The sequence below is a fragment of the Peromyscus californicus genome, unplaced genomic scaffold, assembly GCF_007827085.1.
Source record: "Peromyscus californicus insignis strain IS unplaced genomic scaffold, ASM782708v3 Scaffold_8__1_contigs__length_139910024, whole genome shotgun sequence".
NCBI classification, from domain to species: Eukaryota; Metazoa; Chordata; class Mammalia; order Rodentia; family Cricetidae; genus Peromyscus; species Peromyscus californicus.
The window spans coordinates 139473639-139496159 of record NW_026294606.1 but is presented as its reverse complement, the minus strand read 5'-3'; positions in this window follow the sequence as shown (position 1 = coordinate 139496159).

Below are 22521 nucleotides of genomic sequence, written 5' to 3'. Positions count from 1 at the left end.
TATAAGGTAAATAATGCTTTTAATACCCTAGATTTTTTTTTGGTCATAATTTTTTACCACAACATTAGAAAGCTAGTAAGACAAGCATGAAACTGCAGGGATTGTTCTTGATTTGAGTTTGTACATGATGTTTAATACTCAAATTTGTGAGTATTATAAAAGAAACTAAAATTTCTAAGTGTCATCAGAAAAGCTACAGAAACTTCAAACTTATTGCCTTGGAGATTATGTATGAAAGATTCTTGATAGGTACTTTAATAAATTTGATTAGAATGTCATATCTTTATATGACTGTGAGATGCATAGGTAAAATTTTCATAAAACATGCTAAGCAAAGACTGAATCTTTTCCTCTGGAATATGATGATGTTACATGAACATCACTGTCTTATGGAAAAGTGATCATTATATCCAACAACTACCATTGTTTTATGGAGAAGACCAAAGTGAATTTAACCAATAATGTGGAAACAAGATGAGTTTCTTCAAATCATCATTTAAAAGTGTTGTATTATTATGTATATTATGTATATGTATTGTGTATTTTTATCAGCCTTTATAAATTTGGAATTTGAAGTGGATTGTATAGTTTATCCTTAAAAATAATTCACCCTTATCCATCATTTGTAAATACTGTACTTGAAGAATTTACTACTTCAGATTGTGTAAGAAGAAATGTGATGCTTGGATGCATTAATGAGACTAGTTTGTCTTATTATTTTACATTTAATATATGTATTTGTAACAAATATTTCTTGATTTGAGCTGTTGTTGGTTTAATTATGCCCATTTCTATAGGATTCTCTGATTCTGTTTCTGTAAAGCACTAAAAGCACAGAATTCCTCTGCATTTTAAGGATTTTATTTCTATAATATCTCCTGTGTACAGCAACTTTGAATGAGCTTTTGCATTGTTGGTCTTACTGACCCATTTGAAATAATTAAATTATTCCTCCAAACTTCTGTTTTGTTCAATTCCTTGGGACTAAATTTTCAATGCATTCAAAGAGTGCCTAAAGCTGAAGAAAATTATGTGTTTGTTAGTGATGTTATGTTGAGTTTTGGTTAACAGTATCACACATAAGAGCTTTCCATAATAATAAAAACCTATTTATTTATTTATTCATTTACTTTGTTTTTTTCTTTTCTTTTTATTAAGAGATTTTCTATTCATTTTACATATCAACCATGGATTCCCCTGTCCTCCCTCCTCCCACCCCCCAGCTTTCCCCCCAACCCACAGCCCATTCCCACCTCCTCCAAGGCAAGGTCTCCCCTGGGGAGTCAGCAGAGCCTGGTACATTCAGTTGAGGCAGGTCCAATTCCCTCCTCCCTGCACCAAGGCTGAGCAAAGTGCCTCAGCACAGGCACTAAGTTCCAAAAAGCCAGTTCATGAATCAAGGACAGGTCCCAGTCTCACTGCCAGGGGGCCCCCTAAACAGTTCAAGCTAAACAATTGTCTCACTTATTCAGAGGGCCTGGTCCAGTTCCATGGGGGTTCCTCAGCAGTTGGTTCACAGTTCATGTGTTTCCACTAGTTTGACTAGTTGTCTCTGTACTTTTTCCAATCATGGTCTCGATATCTCTTGCTCATATGATCCCTCCTCTCTCTCATCAATTGGACTCCTGCAGCTCTGCCTGGGGTTTGGCCATGGATCTCTGCATCTGCTTCCATTAGTCACCAGATGAGGGTTCAATCATGATAGTTAGTGTGTTCAGCCATCAGATCTCCAGAGTAGGTCAGCTCAGGCACTCTCTCGACCATTGCCAGTAGTCTGTAGTGGAGTCATTTTTGTGGATTCCTGGGGACGTCTCTAGCACTCTGATTTTTTCTATTCCCATGGGGTCTTCATTTACTGTGGCATCTATTTCCTTGTTCTCCCACTCTGTTCCTAACTCAGCAAGGACCTCTTGATCCCCTAAGCTCTCTTTCCCCTGACCCTTGCCCTCCATTATCCCCCCTCACTCCCAGTTTGTTCATGTAGATCTCATCCATTTCTCCATCACTGGGCAATCCCTGTGTATTTCCTAGGGTCCTCTTTACCAGGTAGCCTCCCTGGAGCTATGAGTTGCAATCTGGTTATCCTTTGCTTTGCATCTAGTATCCATTTACAAGTGAGTACATACCATGTTTGTCTTTCTGAGTCTGGGTTACTTCACTCAGGATGATATTTTCTAGTTCCATCCATTTGCAAACAAACCTCATGATGTCATTGTCTTTCTCTGCTGAGTAGTACTCCATTGTGTATATGAACCACATTTTCTTTACCCATTCTTCAGTTGAAAGGCATCTAGGTTGTTTCTAGGTTCTGGCTATTACAAATAATGCTGCTATGAACATAGTTGAGCATGTGTCCTTGTGGTATGATTGAGCATTCCTTGGGTATATGCTCAAGAGTGGTATAGCTGGGTATTGAGGGAGATTGATTCCCAATTTTCTGAGAAACCACAATACTGATTTCAAAAGTGGCTGTACCAGTTTGCATTCCCACCAACAGTGTAGGAGTGTTCCCCTTGCTCCACATCCTATCCAACATAAGCCAACTTCAGTGTTTTTGATCTTAGCCATTCTAACAAGTGTAAGATGGTATCTCAGAGTCAATTTGATTTGCATTTCCTTGACGACTAAGGATGTTGAGCAATTCCTTAAATGTCTTTCAGCCATTTGAGCTTCTTCTGTTTAGAATTCTCTGTTTAGCTATATAGCCCATTTTTTTTAATTGAGCTTTTAGGTATTTTTATATCTAGTTTCTGGAATTCTTTATATATTCTGGATATTAGCCCTCTATCAGATGTGGGTTTGGTGAAGGTCTTTTCCCATTCTGTAGGCTGTTGTTTTCTCTTATTGACCATGTCCTTTGCCCTGCAAAAGCTTCTCAGTTTCAAGAGGTCCCATTTATTAGTTGTTGCTGTCAGTGTCTGTGCTACTGGTGTTATATTTAGGAAGTAATCTCCAGTGCCAATGCATTCAAGACTACGTCCTACTTTCTCTTCTAGCAGGTTCAGAGTAACTGGATTTATGTTGAGATCTTTGATCCACTTGGACTTAAGTTTTGTGCACGGTGACAGATATGGACCTATTTGAAATCTTCTACATGTTGACATCCAGTTATGCCAGGACCATTTGTTGAAGATGCTTTCTTTTTTCCATTGTACAGTTTTGGCTTCTTTGTCAAAAATTAGGTGTTCATACATATGCGGATTAATGTGATGGTATTCAGTTCGGGTCCATTGGTCTACTTGTCAGTTTTTATGCCAGTACCAAGCTGTTTTTATTACTGTAGCTCTATAGGAGAGCTTGAAGTCAGGGATCGTGATGCCTCCAGGGGTTGTTTTATTGTATATTATTCTTTTGGCTATACTGAGTTTTTTGTTTTTCCATGTGAAGTTGAGTATTGTTCTTTCCAGGTCTGTGAAGAATTGTGTTGTGATTTTGATGGGGATTTCACTGAATCTGTAGATTGCTTTTGGTAAGATTGCCATTTTTACTATGTTAATTCTACCTATCCATGAGCATGGGAGATCTTTCCATTTTCTGATATCTTCTATGAATTTTTTTCATCAAGGACTTAAAGTTCTTGTCATACAGGTCCTTCACTTGCTTAGTTAGAGTTACCACAAGATATTTTGTATTATTTATTGGTATTGTAAAGGGTGATGTTTCTCTGATTTCTTTCTCAGCCCATTTGTCATCTGTATATAGGAAGGCTACTGATTTTTTTTTCAGTCAATCTTGTATCCTGCCACATTATTAAAGGTGTTTAGTAGCCGTAAGAGCTCCTTGGTCAAATTTTTGGGGTCACTTATGTATACTATCATGTCATCTGCAAATAGTGAAAGTTTGATTTCTTCCTTTCCAATTTTTATCCCCTTGATCTCCTTTTGTTGTCTTATTGCTCTAGCTAGAACTTCAAGTACTATATTGAATAAATATGGGGAGAGAGGACAGCCTTGTCTTGTTCCTGATTTTAGTGGAATCATTTTGAGTTTCTCTCCATTTATTTTGATGTTGGCTGTTGGCTTGCTATAAATTGCCTTTAGGTAAGTTCCCTGTATTCCTGATGTCTCCAGGACCTTCATCATGAAGTTAGATTATGTCAAAGGCCTTATCAGCATCTAATGAAATAATCACGTGGTTTTTTTCTTTCAGTTTGTTTATATGGTGTATTATATTGACAGACTTTTGTATGTTGAACCAAACTTGCGTCTCTGGGATGAAGCCTACTTGATCATGGTGTATAATTGTTTTGATGTGTTCCTGGAGTCTGTTTGCCAATATTTTATTGAGTATTTTTTTCATCAATTTTCATGAGGGAGATCAGTCTGTAGTTGTCTTTCTTTGTTGCATCTTTGTTTGGCTTGGGAATCAGAGTAACTGTAGCCTCATAGAAGGAGTTTGGTAATGTCCCTTCTGTTTCTAGTGTGTGGAACAATTTAAAGAGTATTCTCTTCTTTGAAGATCTGGTAGAATTCTGAGTATATTTGGACCTGGGATTTTTGTTTTTGGCTGGGAGACTTTTAATGACTGCTTCTATTTCCTTAGGAGTTATTGGTGTATTTAAATAGTTCATCTGGTCTTGATTTAACTTAGGTATGTGGTACCTATCCAGAAAATTGTCCATTTCTTTCAGATTTTCCAATTTTGAGGAGTACAGGTCTTTGAAGTCTGACCTGATGATTCTCTGGATTTCCTCATTGTCAGTTGCTATGTCCCCATTTTCATTTCTGATTTTGCTTATTTGGATGCTCTCTCTCTCTCTCTCTCTCTCTCTCTCTCTCTCTCTCTCTCTCTCTGCCTTTTAGTTAGTCTGGATAAGGGCTTGTCTGTCTTGTTGGTTTTCTCAATGAACCAACTCTTTGTTTCATTGATTCTCTGTATTGTTTTCTTTGTTTCTATTTTGTTGATTTCAGCCTTCAATTTGATAATTTCCTGGCATCTGTTTCTCCTGAGTGAGTTTGCTTTTTCTTGTTCTAGAGCTTTCAGGTGTGCTGTTAAGTCACTAGTGTGAGATTTCTCCAACTTCTTTATGTGGGCATTTAGTGCTATGAATTTCCCTCTTAGCACTGCTTTCATAGTGTCCCATAAGTTTGAGTGTGTAGTATATTCATTTTTATTGATTTATAGGAAGTCTTTAATTTCTTTATTTCTTCCTTAACCCATTGGTGATTCAGTTGAGCATTATTCAGTTTCCATAAGATTGTAGGCTTTCTGTAATTTTTGTTGTTGTTGAAATCTAACTTTAAACCATGGTGGTCTGATAGAATACAAGAGGTTATTCCAATTTTTGTTCTATCTGTTGAGGTTTGCTTTGTGACTGAGTATGTGGTCGATTTTAGAGAAGGTTCCATGGGGTGCTGAGAAGAAGGTATATTCTTTTTTGTTAGGGTGGAATGTTCTGTAGATATTTATTAAGTCCATTTGAGTCATAGCATCAGTTAAGCCCCTTATTTCTCTGTTAAGTTTTGATTTGACAGATCTGTCCAATGGTGAGAGTGGGGTGTTGAAGTCTCCCACTATTAATGTGTGGGGTTTTATGCATGATTTAAGCTTTAGTAATGTTTCTTTTACATATGTGGGTGCCCTTGTATTTGGTGCTTAAATGTTCAGAATTGAAACTTCATCTTGGTGGATCTTTCCTGTGGTGAGTATGTAATGTCCTTCTTGATCGCTTTTGATTGATTTTAGTTTGAAGTCTATTTTGTTGGATATTAGGATAGCTACACCAGTTCACTTCTTAAGACCGTTTGATTGGTAAGACCTTTCCCAGTCTTTTATTCTGAGGTAGTGTCTGTCTTTGAAATTGAGGTGTGTTTCTTGTATGCAGCAGAAAGATGGGTCCTGTTTTTGTATCCATTCTGTTAGCCTGTGTCTTTTTATAGATGAATTAAGTCCATTGATATTAAGAGATATTAATGGCCAGTGATTGTTAGTTCCTGTTATCTTTTGGTGGTCGTGTGTGTGTATTTGTCTTCTTTGGGATTTACTGCTGTGGGGTTATCTATTGCCTGTGTTTTTGTGGTTGTATCTGACTTCCTTAGGTTGGAATTTTCCTTCTAGTGCTTTCTGTAGGACTAGATTTGTGGATAGGTATTGTTTAAATCTGGTTTTTTCTTGGAATGGTTTGTTTACTACGTCTTTGATGATTGAAAGTTTTGCTGGGTATATTAGTCTAGGCTGGCATCCATAGTCTCTTAGTGTCTGCATTACATTTGTCTATGTCCTCCCAGCTTTGAAAGTCTCCATTGAGAAATTGGGTGTTGTTCTGATGGGTCTGCCTTTATAAGTCACTTGGCCTTTTTCCTTTGCTGCTCTTAATAGTTTCTTTATTCTGTAGGTTTAGTTTTTTAATTATTATGTGGCAAGGGGACTTTTTTGGGGGGTCTAGTCTGTTTGCTGTTCTATAGGCTTCTTGTATCTTCATAGGCATTTCCTTCTTTAAGTTGGGAAAGTTTTCTTCTATGATTTTTTTGAATATGTTTTCTGCACCTTTGAGTTGGTATTCTCCTTCTTCTATCCCTATTATTTTTAGATTTTTTCCTTTTCATGGTGTCCCAGATTTCCTGGATGCTTTGTGTTATGACTTCTTTGGCTTTGGTATTTTCTTTGACTGATGAATCTATTTCCTCTATTGTATCCTCTACACCAGAGATTCTCTCTTCCATCTCTTGTATTCTGTTGCTTATGCTTGCATCTGTGTTTCCTGTTCATTTACTCAGATTTTCTATTTCCAGCATTCCCTCTGTTTGTATCTTCTTCATTGCTTTTATTTCCTTTTTCAAGTCTTGAACTGTTTCCCTCACATGTTTAATTGCTTTTACATGGTTTTCTTGGCTTTCTTTAAGGGTTTTATTGATTTCTTCCAATTTTTTGTTTGTCTTTTCTTCATTTTTTAAGGCCTCTAGCATCTTCATGATGCTATTCTTAAGGTCACTTTCTTCTGCTTCTTCTACATTGTGATGTTCAGGTCTTGCTGTTGGCAGAGGGCTAGGTTCTGGTGATGCTGTATTGCTCTTTACCTTCTTGTACCTAATTTTGCCTTGATGTCTGCCCATCCTCCTCCTCTAATAGGTATAAGAAGTGCCTGTGTCTGAGCGGGTTGCTATTTGTTCACTCTGTGCTTGTTGTGTCTGTGTCTCAGGGGGTCCCTCTGGGTCCAATCTTAGTTCTTGGTCTAATTGGAGCAGGCAGATTCTGTGTCTCAGGGAGCTGCTCTTGGTCTTATCAGGGCTCTTGGTCCAATCAGAGCTGACAGATTCTGTGTTTCAGGAAGACTCTCTTGGTCCAATGAGAGGTGGCAGATTCTGCATCTCAGAAAGCCACTCTTGGTCTATCTAATGAGGGGTGGCAGATTCCCTGTCTCAGGAGGTTATTCTTGTTCCAATGAGAGCTCTTTGTCCAATGAGAGCTGACGGTTTGGTTTCTGTGCCTCAGGATGTGGCTGGGGTCTCATGCAGATGGGTATGAGGGTAGGGCATGTAGATTGCAGGGTCTCTTGGTCCAAGGAGAGCTCTTGGTCCAATGAGAGCTGGTGGTTTGGTTTCTGTGTTTCAGAAAGTGGCTGGGGTCCCAGGCAAATGAGTATGAGGGTAGGGCATATAGATTGCAGGGTTCGGTGGGGAGTCTTGGTGAGGGCGGGCTTCCTGCAGGTGCCTTGCCTGCTGGTTGGCAACTGGGATATAGTTGGGCAGGGGTTTCTGGGAACAGGCTGTGTCCCAGGGATGGGTACAAGGGACCTCTTTTGGTTTTTTCAAGAAAAGTTGTCTCCATTTAGCTTTGGCTGTCCTGAACTTGCTCTGTAGACCAGGTTGGCCTCAAACTCATAGATATCCATAGATATCCACCTGCTTCTGCCACTCCAGTGCTGGGATTAAAGGACTGCACCACCACCACCCAGCCCACAAAGGTCTTTTTTTCTTATCTCTTATAGTTGATCATATATTGCAGCCCATAGGTACCTCCCAAATTAACTTTAGATTGGACCTTGGCATAGTAATCTTTGACAAAGGGGACATTAGTAAACATGGACCTCTCTAGCTTCTGAAAACTCTTCTACCATGTAAAGAAGGCTGGGTTAACTTGTCATAGACAGAGAACAAATCATTAGCAAGTTCAAATGACATACATGCTAGTGAACCCTGGCTGAGCTGCTAGATAGCTGAACATCCATGAGTTACACAGCTAAGACCAGATAAACTACCCAACTGAGCATCCTACAAAGAACGATGCTTGTCATGAACAAAACATGACTGTCTGGACATCAAATTATGAAATATTTATTATTACAATAAAGAATATGTTTAATACAACATAAGCAAATATTCAATTTATATAATATATTTAATAGAACTCAAATAATATAAAATAGAAAAACAGGAGATACTTTGGAGATAGATTTTTCTCAGTTGTGAATAGATGGAAGAAGGCATCACCTCAGATGCTTCTCTTAGTTTATGCTTGGTGTTTTGATTCTTTTGTTGAAGAAGGTCATTTATTGCTCTTCAGACAGGATTTAAACCAAGTTCTAACAAATCCTTCCAGAATTTTTAAAAAGAGTTGTTAAAAGAATATTGTAACAATAAATGAAGAAAGAAGTAATATGTCATTACAGGGACTCTAGTCTCTAAATGAATGAAAGAAAAAAAGCTTAAAAGCTAACTAAACAGGCTGATCCAGATGGGGCCTCAGACACCCTGATGCAGTTGTCCCTTTTGTAGAACGCTGTGGCATTTAATGGCCTTGGGTCAAACGCTGTCCTATAAGCACTGTTAAATGAAAAATATGTTATTTTAGTACAGATATCCTCTCAGAAACTAGACTTACCTTAGTTCTTATTGAAATAGTTTCTATGACTTTCCAAAACAAATGAACAAATAACATCAAGCAAAGAAATGTCAGACATATGAAGATGAAAGGACTAAAGATATATGACTTCAAGTTCTGAATCTCATTTCCATTTTAGACAGTGAGTTATTAACTAGTTGTCAGTAAATCTCTTGGCTTGTATGACACTAACTGCTGATTTCAAGGAAAACTTTACCACACTCATGGCATTATTTCAGAGATTCATTGTGCAATATGTCCTATTTAAACCATTTAATAGGCTAATTATTTTGATATTTTATCTGTATTTGAGATGAGGCAAGTAGGGTGACAAACTATTTTGAAAGTAACAACACAGTAAATAGTGGCATAGGGCTTTGTTCTTTAGAATGTTTGATATTTTAATTGAGTAATTATTTTTGGGCCCTCTGCCATCATCTAGAAGGTAGTGTCTTTGCTTAAACCAGTGGAAAAGACAATAATGTATTTTCCTCTCATGCTTGCCTCTATAAATCAGTAGAACCTAAATGGTTTTTTTTAAAGTGATGTTTTACTGGCTTTCTCTTCCCTAGTTGTGGGTTAGCTAATGGTTCTTCCAATTAGAAAAAGGATTTTTTGTTAAAGATTTATTTATTTATTATATATACAATGTTCTGCCTGCATATATGCCTGCATGCCAGAAGAGTGCACCAGATCTCATTGTAGATGGTTGTGAGCTACCATGAGGTTGCTAGGAATTGCTCTTAACCTCTAAGCCACCTCTGCAGCCCTGAGATAGGGTTTGAAAGTGCTATATTCTCTAGAAATATTGTGGCCACAGAAGAAAAAAATGATGCATACCAGATTTGGAGCAGGCAGCTCCTCACCATTTTGACAAATATCCATGAGGGTCTGTCCAAACAGGTGCCCAGTGTTTGGGTCTGGTGTGTCCAGATGGACATTGTCAAGGGCATGCTGAAAAATCCAGTTTATGAAAGAACATATCATTCTAACTGTTCTCTCTGAATCCGAGGAAGAATGAAGGTCATTACTTGCAGTAGTTTAATGACTCTCCTACATGGTACTATAATGCTTGCTTAAATATACAGTATATATCAAAGAATTTCAACATGAACACAGGGGGCATGATATAAATGAAGTAAGACATTTAACCAAATATTTTATGTACCTGGTCACTTGTCTTTTCTGGGAATCACTCCTTAAATGAATTTATCTCACTGTAGATAGGATCCTGATTCTGTGAACCAATACTAAGTCAGTTACTCAAAGCCCTAGCTAAGTATTTTTCACTTGGAATAGACTTAGAAGTCCAAAAACTAGGAAGGGAAGATGGGGAGAAGTTTCAAACCTGGGGAAATAGAATATGATATAAAGGGGAAAGAAGAATCATGGAAAAAGAGGTAAATGATATGGAAGTGAGAAAACAAGATAGAGGAGTGATTACTAGGAGGATAACTAACATTAAAATTTTTTGAAAAGCCATCTGAAAGCCAACTATTGTAGATACTGCCTATAAATATGTATGTAAAATAGTGTAAGTGGAATTACCCACTAACAGGTGATGATAACCAGTCTAGACTGCATGGTCTAACAAATGTAAGAATAGTGCTAGAAATGGGATGTTCTTTGTGAGCTGTTGGCTAATAGATCCCAAAGATTCCCAACAGGCTACTGACATTGACCTTGGTTACCCTCAGAACTTGACACTAAGCTATTGAGGAGATAACATATGCTTGATTCATAGAAATGGAGAAATCAACCTGGTATGACCTGGAAGTTTCCTTCCATCTGTGCTATGCATACTACTGGAGAATAAGAGTAACCATCAATCTTATCTCGGTGTAACCCTGTAAGCTACAATAATAGATGTCCTGTCAAGATTTGCCCAGTGGTGCAATAGTGGCACAAATGCCATGGGGTTACCAATGTTACATGTTCTGAATGTATTAAAGTCCAAACCTCAGGATGGAATACGTAACTGACACCATCATCAGGACCAATAACCTTAACTAGATGGGCTGAGGCTTAAACAAGAAACTATCACTATTTTTTTTACTAGTATATCTACATAGTATTAAACCAACCCCTAATAACTTATCATTATACAATAGATTAGTGCAATTCTCACTCCTCATCCGAGTTGCCTCTTTGGCAGTAAATAGTGATTTAGCACACAGATTTAATCCACAGCTGGTCTATGTGAGGAGAATAAAAGGCTGTGGAGTACAGAATCCTGGTATCTCAAGAAATCATAGTCCTTCCTCCTATGGCTTAGTGATACTTTCACATTGAACTGCCTGACTACAATGAAACAATGTTTTCTACACACCAAACAGCAGTTGCCAATATGAACTCACATGCACAGTTATGACAACATGCAGAAGACATGTGCAAGCTCAAAATTCTAGAACTAATCCCAACACAGGAAACGGAGTTGGGCAGAAAGTATCACTCATATGTGACAAGCAATGGAAAATCCCTATCTGCCCAATAGTGGAATTCAGTTTGCTTTAAGGATGTAGTGTCCAGTTGGTAGACCATGCTTCAGTGGATGGCCAAACACCCAAGAGTATATGACCAATATAAAACTGGGTTTTTTAAATTGTTTTAAGGAAAAATAAAGAGAACACAAAGTAGATGGGTTTGGAAAAAGGCATGAATGTGGAAGAAGTTTTTGAGTTGGGATTCAATATGATAAATATACAATATATAAAATACAAAAGAATCAATCAAATCTCTCTGATCTTATGTTTAGTCAGTTTTATTATGAATGAGACTATCTATCCATGAAAGAAATTAAGTTCTGCACAGTTCAATCCATGGTCAAAGAAATGTTAATAAAATGTTAACCTTTACTTTGGTAATTTTTGGCATTCTAAACAAAACTGCTTCCTTGGATATATTCCATTTGGATGAGCAGCCACTTAACAGGTATAAGGTCCTGAAGCCATGCAGCCCCATTACTGCAATTAATACCCTGTCCTCTTAAAAAGGAGAAAGCATACATCCTTATATCCTGAAGGATGTTTCTACAAGTCAATAGGTACAAATGTTTAATAGCAAAACATGGAGATAGACATTTCAAGTTTTCTATGCAACCTGGTATCTCTATTCTTAAACTTATTTTATTATTTCCAGTACCATCCAAATATATTTTACTCTTCAACTTTAATTGCAATACTGTAAGAGGAAGGCTCTGTCCTAGTTAGGTTTGTGTCAGCTTGGCATAAGCAAGGGTCATTTGGGAAGAAGGACCTTCTATTGACAAAAGGCCACCACCAGAATGGCCTGTGGGAAAGACTTTGCTCTCTTTTCTTGTGATCTTTCTTAGGACCGATGTTCAGCATCTCATCTCACTATGAGTGGTGGCACCCCTGGAATGGTGGTCCTGGGCAATGTAGGATGGTAGGCTGAGCAAGTCACAAAGAGCAAGCCAGTAAGCAGTACTCTGCCAATGCTCCTGCTGTCAGCTTCTTTATCTGTTTGAGTGCTTCCATGTGCTAGGCATGAGGTTCAGGGACAAAAAGATTCTGGCCCTCCTGTAGCTGGAGTTATCTTCACTTCCACCCAGGCCTGCAGCCACTCAGACCCAAATAAACACACAGACACTTATATTATTTAAACTGTTTGGCCTAATGGCTCAGGCTTCTTGCTATCTAGTTCTTATATCTTAAACTAACCCATTTCTATACCTTGCCATTTCTATACCTTGCCACATAAGTCATGGCTTACTGGTATTTTACATCATGCTTCTCATGGCGGCAGTTGGCAGCATCTCCTGACTCAGCCTTCCTGTTGCGAGACTTCTCCTCTCTCTTTGTCTTGCCTATACTTCCTGCCTGGCTACTGGCCAATCAGCATTTTATTTATTAACCAATCAGAGCAACACATTCAGAGCATACAGATATCCACAGCACTTCCCCTTTTCTTTTTTTTTTCCAAAAGGGAAGGTTTTAACTTTAACATAGTAAAATTACACATAAAACAATATCTAATCTATTTGTATTTGGCAAAATTAAATAAGATATTCTATCTGTCTTATATTTGTGAGTCTAAGGTTTCATATCTAACTTATCTTTCATCATAACTAAGGAAATTATAACTATCTAGTCTTCAACTACATCAAAGACCTCAGAAGGATATAATATTACCTGAAAAATGGGAGAAGGATGCAAGCAACTTTCGGAAGTCTTGCAAGAGTAGACAGAGACAACTGGCAGCCTGGACAGTCATCCAAAGTTCCTCTGTAAAGTTCGGGCATCTGTCTTCAGCCCACAGGGCTAGAGTCTCTCAGTCACTTCTCTCTGTGTCCTATAGAATGTCTGGTAGTTTCCTCTGTGAAGCAGGAACCTGAAGGACCACTTTGCCAAGCTAAGTTCAGTGGTCACCTTCCTATGGGTCCTGCATGTCCAGTCAATCAAGCAGTCCAGGCAAGAACAGTTTCTTCCCCAAATGGCTATTTTTGCCAAGAAGAAGATAAACTCCCTATAGAATGTCTTCAATGCCCATTGTCCTCTCTGAAGTAAATCAGTGCTGCCAGGACCAGACATGTCTCACTGTCCAGAAAGTCTAAATTTTTTTAAAACATTTTAAATGCCATATTCTGTAGGTCTTTGAAGTGTTTGAAGATTACCTAACTATTGAATTATATTATGTATACCTAGAAAACTTAACATGACTATAAGTTTGACTATCACAGAAGACTAGTTATTAATCTATATTTTTAATTATCCATTACAATCTAAATGAGTTACATAAACATAATACCTCAAATGAGAGTAGAAATATATATACAGTATAACAAAATTAAATTTAAGCTTGTGTCAATAAACTAAAATTCATAGCAATGTAAAACATTTTTAAACAAGTTGTTGCTCTTTAAAAGTAGGTTCATTAATCTACCCTTTCATCCTATTGTATCTGTATCCTATATTTGTATATCATATCCCCCTTTCTTCTTTTAGAAAGATATTGACTATGACCAATAACAATTTGTAACCAACAACCTAAACAAAGTCAAACATCCATAATCCATTTTTTGGGAATGTGGGCATAGCTTTCTAGGCTAGTTCCTGCTGGATGAGGGCACTGGTAATCTAATGGGAATCCTGAGAAAATTTTAGGATTATGGAGTAGTCTGTGAGGCTGTATTGTTTGAGCCAGTTCTCTTGAAACTGTTCTGGATGTTGGATCATCTGGGCCATGGTGCCATCAGAGACCTTTCAGGGGCTGTTGACTAGTCAAACCTGATGTATCTTAATCTGGAACAAATCCATAGCCTCTTGCTGTCTGTGGAAACAAAAGCAGATCCTCCTTTCCAAACCAACATAGCCTTAGATCCAAATTTTGAAGTCATAGTACCTTTAAAATATACATATTTGTTTAACTGAGCAGCCTTTACAATCAAATGTCTTTCTGCAGTTAAAAATATCAAAGAACACAGTCCAGATTCTCTGTGTAATATCCATCTTTATGTGGCTTATTTTTTATATTACCTTTACTGTCTCTTTAAAGACTTTATTTTTAAAAATTATCTATTTCTTTATATAACTACATGTATTTCTTTTTTCTCTCTTTCAGCCTATGACATTTTTACACACATTGTAAACTATTCCATCTGAATCTGTCTTATTGTGAACCTATTGTTTTAAACGTTAGCAGCTAGCCTAGTATTGAAGCAGAAGTCTTGGCTGTTCTACCCAATTTAGCTTTTTAAAGTGGTGTCGATAATTCACTGCCAGCACTGGGAGCCAGGCTTTCCACTGACTCTAGGAGGCAGTAGGTCTATGCTTCTATCAAAGCAACATGTGGCCCAGAAACCTCTTTTATTTTTTTAACTAGCAAAAACTATATCCACCACACAGCATAGTGCACAACTTGGAGACACCTCTGTGTAACACATTACGTGCCACAAACCCACCACACAGTAGCTCAAGCCCACAGACTGTGGTTAACTTGAGAGAGACAACTAGGAAGCTGTTTTTAGCTCCATTTTGGAATCTTTTTTTTAAGCTTTCTCAAGTTTTATGTGAATATTATTGCCCCACGTTCTGGTGCCATTTGTAGCTGGAGTCCCACCTGGGCCTGCAGGCACTCAGACCCAAATAAACACAGAGATGCTTTTATTATTTAAACTGTTTGGCCTAATGGCTCAGTTTCTTGCTAGTTCTTATATCTTAAACTTACTCATTTCTATAAATCTATACCTTGCCACATGGGTCGTGGCTTACCAGTATTTTACATCCTCTAAGGTAGCCTGAGGTCGGATTATAGGGTGGAGAAGTCTTGGGGAGGAGGCATCCCTCTAGCCACCAAGACCATTTGGAACAAAAACTGCCTTTGATCTACTGTGTGCTTCTTATGGCGGCGACTGCCAGCATCTCCTGACTCAGCCTTCCTTCCCAGACTTCTCTTCTCTCTTTGTCTTGCCTATACTTCCTGCCTGGCTACTGGCCAATCAGCACTTTATTTATTAACCGATCAGAGCTACACATACACAGCATACAGATATCCACAGCATGCCCCCCTAGAAGCCTGGGCTTGCAACAAGGAGATTCCTTGCCTGAGGTGCACACTCATAAAACCCCACCTAAAACAATGGAATAAGCAGACACTTAGTTCTGGATTCCAAAGTGACTACTGGACACAGGACACACCTATCATATCCCAGATCCAGCTGATACCCCAATACCTTAACAAGCATGTCTCTGCCTCCCTCCACTCTTGGGAAAGGTCCCTAAATCAGTTCAGCCATGAGATTACATGGACCTCCTACTGTGAGGCCATGAACTCACCCAGGAGTGACAAGTCCCTAAAAATGAACCTGCCTTTTACTTTTTAATTCGGCTCAATTGGATTTATTGCAGCAGCTAGTGGAGTAGTCGTTCATTTGGTGAGCTCCTGCTTGGCAGACCCGGTTCCAGAGGTGAGCTGCAGGACCCTCATCTCCTTTGTTCTACCCTGGCGGAAAGCCTGACCAGATTGACCTGTAACTCGTTCTTTCTGGAGAGCGGTGGCTACACAGGCACCAAGTGCTTATTTGTTTTTGTTTTTGTTTTCTGACATAAGTCGCAGCCACGCCAGAAAAAGCCCACAGTAGATCAAAGGGAGTTTTTGTTCCAAATGGTCTTGGTGGCTAGAGGGATGCCTCCTCCCCAAGACTTCTCCACCCTATAATCCGACCTCAGGCTACCTTAGAGGATGCTTGGGGCTAACCTTGGGTTTATGCTGTAGCTTTAGGGGATGGGCAACTCCAGATTGAATCACAATCCTCAGTCACCCCTGAGGTGTCTGCTGCACATTTTGTCTGAATTGCGGCTTTCCCAGGCAATAGGACCTAAGCGACTGGTTTCTCTTTGTTCTGTGACCTCCAGGACAATATACCAGGGATAATGAGTTCAAGTGGCCACCAAAGGGCATCCTTGACTTGAACATTCTTCGTGATTTAGAAAATTTTTGCAAACATTCTTTCAAGCAACCTGAGTTCCCTTACATACAGGCATCCTCGGATTTACCTCCTACTCTTTCCTCTGTAGCCAATACTCCACAGCTCAGATTCTGCTGGCCAAGGTCAAAGAGTCCTCAGCCCACACGGAGGGACTGTCCCTGAGGCTTCAGCCCTAACTGAGCCTCCTGAAGCTCTGGCTTCCTTTCCTCTACCTCTGCCAGCCCTGTCCCCTACTCCTTCTACTCTTTCTCCTACTTCATTCACTCCACCCACCCTGCCTGTTACCAGCACCCTTAAATCTCTTGTCCACTTATTCCTACTTCTACACAGGAACCCAAGGCCTCCCCACCCCCTGTCTCCTCATGCCCCCTCCGCCATTGCTGCCCCTACTCCTCCTCTTCCACTGTTAAGGGATCCACCCTCTGTTCAACACCTCACTATGTGTCTGCCCTCCTTCCCCAAGGGCACACAGACTCTTCCCTCTGGACTTTTGTCTTCCTGGTCACCAATGACACAGTGGTCTGCCCCTCCAGGATCCTCCCCTGTGGCTGCCCACACAGGGTCCCAACAGGACCCCACTGGCTTCTATGCCCTCCTGGAGGTGGCTGGAATCGAAGGTGTCTTCCAGTTCGTGTTCTCTTCTCCCTCCAAGATCTTGCTAACGTTGAGCAATGGCTGGGCTCTTTCCCCACTAATCCCTCTGCCTACATAAGAGAATTCTGTCACTCAACTCAAATCTGTGATTTAACCTGGCATGATCTCTGCGTTATTCAGTCCTCCACTCTTGAGCGTGAGGAGCTCAAGAGAGTCCAGGCAGCAGCCAGATAGTATGCTAAGTGGGCCCATTTGGCAGATCCTTTGACCCCAATCTGCTGGGTAATGATGTAGTCCTGTTTTAGAACCCTGACTGGGACTACCAGCAGGGACAGGAGGGCCCCCAGAGGAGAAATTACAAGGAAGGCATGGAGACAATTTCTAACAATATAGTTAACTTTGATAGACTTCATGGGGTTACCCAGCAATCAGGTAAGAACCCAGCAGTTTTTCTCAACTTATTATAAGAGGCCATGATACAGTACACCTGACTTGACTGGGCCTCTCCAGCAGGATTCACAGTAATGGCCTCTCATTTTATTTCACAACAGGCTTCAGACATTTGAAAAAAACAAACACAACTCAAAAAAGTTGAAGAAAGTCCCCAAACCCCAATTCATTACTTGGTGAAGGTGGCCTTCAAGATGAGGTGGCCAAGTCTTCCCGACAGGCTGCAGAGTGTCCCAATGGAAGTTGACCTCTGTGCCACACCACAGAGGCCCAGCCTCACCATCAGGGTCATTTCAAACTCCTCAGGCCATTGAGCTTCTCAGTTTGGCAGAGAACTGACAGTGCCCAACCTGGGAGACTCCCATTACCCTATCTGTACCTAGGGTGACTCTCCAGAAAGCAGGTAAGACTGCCAACTTCCTTGTGGACAGAGGGGCTACCTTTCTAGTCCTCACCTTGCACTTGGGCCCTACAGTCCCTTCACTGGTCTCAAGTACAGTGTTTCAGATACAGTTTGTATTAAAGGATTTGAAAATACTAAAACATAAAATACTAAAACCCAGTACAGTGGGTTGTTTTCTGTTATGATGTTAGTATTATACAATGATAAAGTGTTATCAACTTGATTCTTGATCCAAGTAACATGTTTGCCAAAAAACTTTGATGTAAATCAAGTAAAAAAATGATAGCTGGAAGTTCACACCGCAACAAGCACAACCAGAACGTGTTTAGCACAATTTCTTTTCTTTTGTAAACACTTCCCCAATTGATAATGTGTTTTCATAAGATGAAGAAGTATCAGTGCAGTTACACTGGATTTATTGGTGGGAAAGGGGAACAGAATGATTAAGAACCTGTAAACTTAAACCATGAAGGAAGGTAAGAGACTCACTGCTCTGGTGTTTGGGTGGGTCCTTGGGCTTCAGGATGAATAGTCCTGGCACATATGGGGACTGCAGCTCCTGGACTGCCTTGTTGATATCAAGATAATCAATGTAGTCACTTGGCCCCACTGTCAGGAAGGTAGAATTTTGAAGGTAACTCATTCTGATGGTATATAAGTTCTCATGTCCTATGTAGAGAAAATAGTAAATACAGATTAATGCTAACAGTAATGAATAATCAAACAGACCTTTTGATGAGCATGAGCACATGTTGAAATGAGCTGCAGGTCTCCTCTGACTTCTGGAGTCCTCAGGAAATAAGCTCTAGGTGTCCAAGTATGGACTTTAAAAGTTTAGAGGATAAAATTCGTACATGTTGCCTTGCTGCACATCATGTACACTAGAGATCTGCTACAGCCTTCTAGCTCTAATCATTTTAGTCATGTGTCCTTCATATGTCAAGAAGGACATATGAAAGAAAATACATTAATTTCTTGTTGGTTACTATCTTTTCAATAATTTAAAAGCATATGTTAAAACAGCTTTGATCAGTATTTTCTCCAACGTGATTCCTGACAGATTTATAGAGACAGCTTGTTTCCTGTTGTTAGTTCTGAAGCCAGGCTTCTCTAGTGGAGTGGAGTGGTTTTCCTTATGCTTTATTTCTACTGTTTTCCACCAGGCACTTATAAGGGGAAAGTCACAGGATACTAGAAACCCAGGAGCCCCTGCAAGGCTGCATTTACAAGACAGAAGACTATGCACTGTCTTGTCACCATTTCCATGTATAATACTTGGTTTGTTGTTTCATGCTTTTAATTACTTCCTCTACAAAGAATTCTCAAAGATTTTGCATGTCAAAATGGCTTTCCTTTTTACAGGAAGTCTCCTTTTTTCAGTTATCATTCATCATTTATGAAACATGGAAGCTCTTGCTCTTCCTTTCCTTCTAGCATAGAGGCAATGCATTGGGGACAAAAACTACAGCAGCAATGATTGGGGTCCAGGGACCCTCTAGAGGATAGACATGGTAACATCTATAGGAGTGTTGGGATAATAGTTATTGAAAACTTGAGAACTGAGTGTGCTTGCACTCAGAAAGGAGCTTGTGCTGTTTGGCATTATGTCAACTTAACACAAGCTGGAGTCATTTGGGAAGAAGGAGTCTCAATTGACAAAATGCCTTAATATCTCTGGCCTGAAGGCAAATCTGTTGTACAATATGGGGTAGGGGTTAGCTATTGTTCAAGGAGGTCTCTGTAGGTGACTACTTTGAAGCTTCCTGGAGGAGGAAACTGCAGTTGCTAGCTTTGCACACCCTGGTCAATCTTTTATAAACACTCAGACTCACAAGGAAAGTCCTGCCATTTCTCTTGATCCTGTTCATATAAGGAGACAGCTTTGCTGACTGTCTTATGTGCCCATGTCTTTGATATCCCCAACATGTTCATGGCCTTGTCAAAACACACATTCACTCAGGAATTGACTAATTTAGAGAATCCTCTGCTTCCTACAGATTGATGTAGGAGGGTTCATTCTATATGAGTGGTGCCACCCCTGGGCTGGTGATTCTGGATGCTATAAGAAAGAAGACCAAGCTAAGCAAGTAAACAATTCTACATGGCTTTTGCATCAGCTCCTACATCCAGGTCCCCATGTTGTTTGAGTTCTTGCTCTGACTTTCTAGGCAGTGAACTCTTAGAGGAAAATGAAAGAAACCTATTCTTCTCCAAGTTGATTTTGGTCATGGTCTGTTATCACAGTAATATAAAATCTAATTGAAAAAGAGCCACCATGATTGACAGGTTATAAGGAAACCTCAAGCCAGACATGGTGCACAAAGCTGTTCTAATTCTTAATGTCAAGAAACATTTCCTAAAGTTAATACACATATTAAAATAAAATAAACGTAGTTTCACAACTCCAATTTGTACATCTACAATGCAATTTTTTTTATACCTAACATTAGGCAGCTTCCTGGGAGAATAGGAAGAATGCTTGTGAGAGCCAGAGAACCAGGACATTTTCTAGGAGATGCTGTCTTCAGTATGTTAGAGGAAAGCTGCACACATGAAATGTCAACAATATAATTGCTCAAATGAGACTTAAAAAGTGGCAGCACCAACTGAACTGCCACTGTGGATAGGGTAAATCTCACAAGACCCACCCTTAGATGAAGAGCTAAAGACAGTCAATGGCTGCTCAGAGGGAGAATCAGTGTTTCCCAGGGATGAACCAATTAATAGGTTATACTGTCCCAATTGCTCATCTCTAAACACACACCCATATGAGCAACACTAAACATGCTCTTTCTCCCAGCCCCCCCCCACACACAATCAACCAAACAACAAAACAAGATTATTTTTAGAAGGTCATGAGGAGACAGAGCCTGCCAGCACCCGACTGAACTAAGAGGTGAGTCTTTATCCTCATACCCGAACACCCCAGGCCCTAGGCTTTGGGCCCAGGTGCACAATCCTGTGCCCCTACACCACCACCCACTGCAGTTCCAGTTTCAGGCCAGTTGGCAGGCAGAACTCCTGCACAGAGGTCAGACTACCACCATCCCCCATCAGACCCTGTAACCCAAGCCCCACCTCCCCCAAATCCCATCCACTCTCTGAGACTGCAACTGTTCCCTGAGACAGAGCCTGCCAGCACCCAACTGGACTAAGACGCCAGTTGGCAGGCAGACCTCCTGCAGACAGGTCAGACTACCACCATCTACCACATACTAAGACTGCAGCTACTCCCTGAGACAGAGTCCACTAGTGCCAGTTGGACTAAGAACTGCTCCCTAAGACAAAAAGTCCATCAGTATCGACTACACCAAGAGCTTCCACTGGATCCAGAGAGAGAATTGGCTCTGGTAGAAGAAAATTTACAGGATCCACATGTGGATTGCTTGGATCCAAAGCTTGATTGTATTTTAGCTATTTTGCATTCTACTCATTCTCCCACAGGAATTCTGATGCAAAGAGAGGATAATATATTAGAATGGATATTTTTACCACATGAACAGAGTAAAAAATTAAAGACCTATGTAAAAAAAGTTTCTGAATTGATTCTTAAAGGAAAATTGAGACTTCATAAATTAACAGAAATAGACTCAGCAGAAATTGTGGTACCTTTTATTAATACTGAAGTTGTCTCATCATGGGCAAAAAATGGAAATTGGCAAAGAGCTTGCAGTAATATTTTAGGAGAGGTAAGTAACAAATATTCCAAAAGCAAGAGAATTCCATTAATAAAAGGAACTAATTGGATTTTATCTCATATATTAAAAGGTACCCCAATTTCTGTAGCCCCTACATTCTATACTGATGCAAATAAATCAGGAAGGGTAGGTTATAAGTCAGGAAAAATAAGTAAATTGACTCAGAGACCTTATAATTCAGCTCAGAAATCAGAATTATATGCTATTCTCATGATATTATTAGATTTTTTCAGAACCTCTTAATATAATTACTGATTCTCAGTATGCTGAAAGAGTTGTTTTACATATTGAAACTGCTGAACTTATTCCAAATGATTCAAAATTAACTTTGATGTTCACTCAACTACAACAGGTAATCAGAAGTAGAAATCATCCCATGTATATAACACATATCAGATCCCATACAGGTCTACTAGGCCCTCTGGCACAACTTAATGATGAAATTGATTAGCTATTGGTAGGAAATATGCTAGAAGCTTCAAAATTTCATAATAAACACCATGTTAGCAGCAAAAGTTTGAAGAAAAAATTTTTTATCACTTGGCAACAAGTCAAAAAATTATAAGGAAATGCCCTATTTGTTCCTTGTATAATCAAATTCCATGACCTGCAGGAAATAATCTAAAAGGTACTGAAAGAAATGAAATTTGGCAAATGGATGTGTTTCACTTTGCAGAGTTTGGAAAATTAAAATATGTACACCATACCATAGATACATATTCAGGATTTCAATGTGAAACTGCTTTAAGTTCTGAAAAAGCTGATTTTGTAATTACAGATTTGTTGGAGATTATGGCCATTATGGGTATACCTGTACAAATTATGACTGACAATGCTTCAGCATATGTGTCTAGTAAAATGAAACAGTTTACATATTGCAACATAAAGCATATTACAGGTATACCACACAACCCTACAGGGCAAGCAGTTATAGAAAGGTATAACTGAATTTTAAAAGAAATGCTTAGAAAACCGAAAGGAATAATAAAGACATCCATAGGTAGATTACACAATGCTTTATTGACTTTAAATTTCTACTTTTTAATTAATAATTTTTTTATTCACTTTACATGCCGAAGATCCCCCTCTTCCCTCTTCTTGCCCCTCCA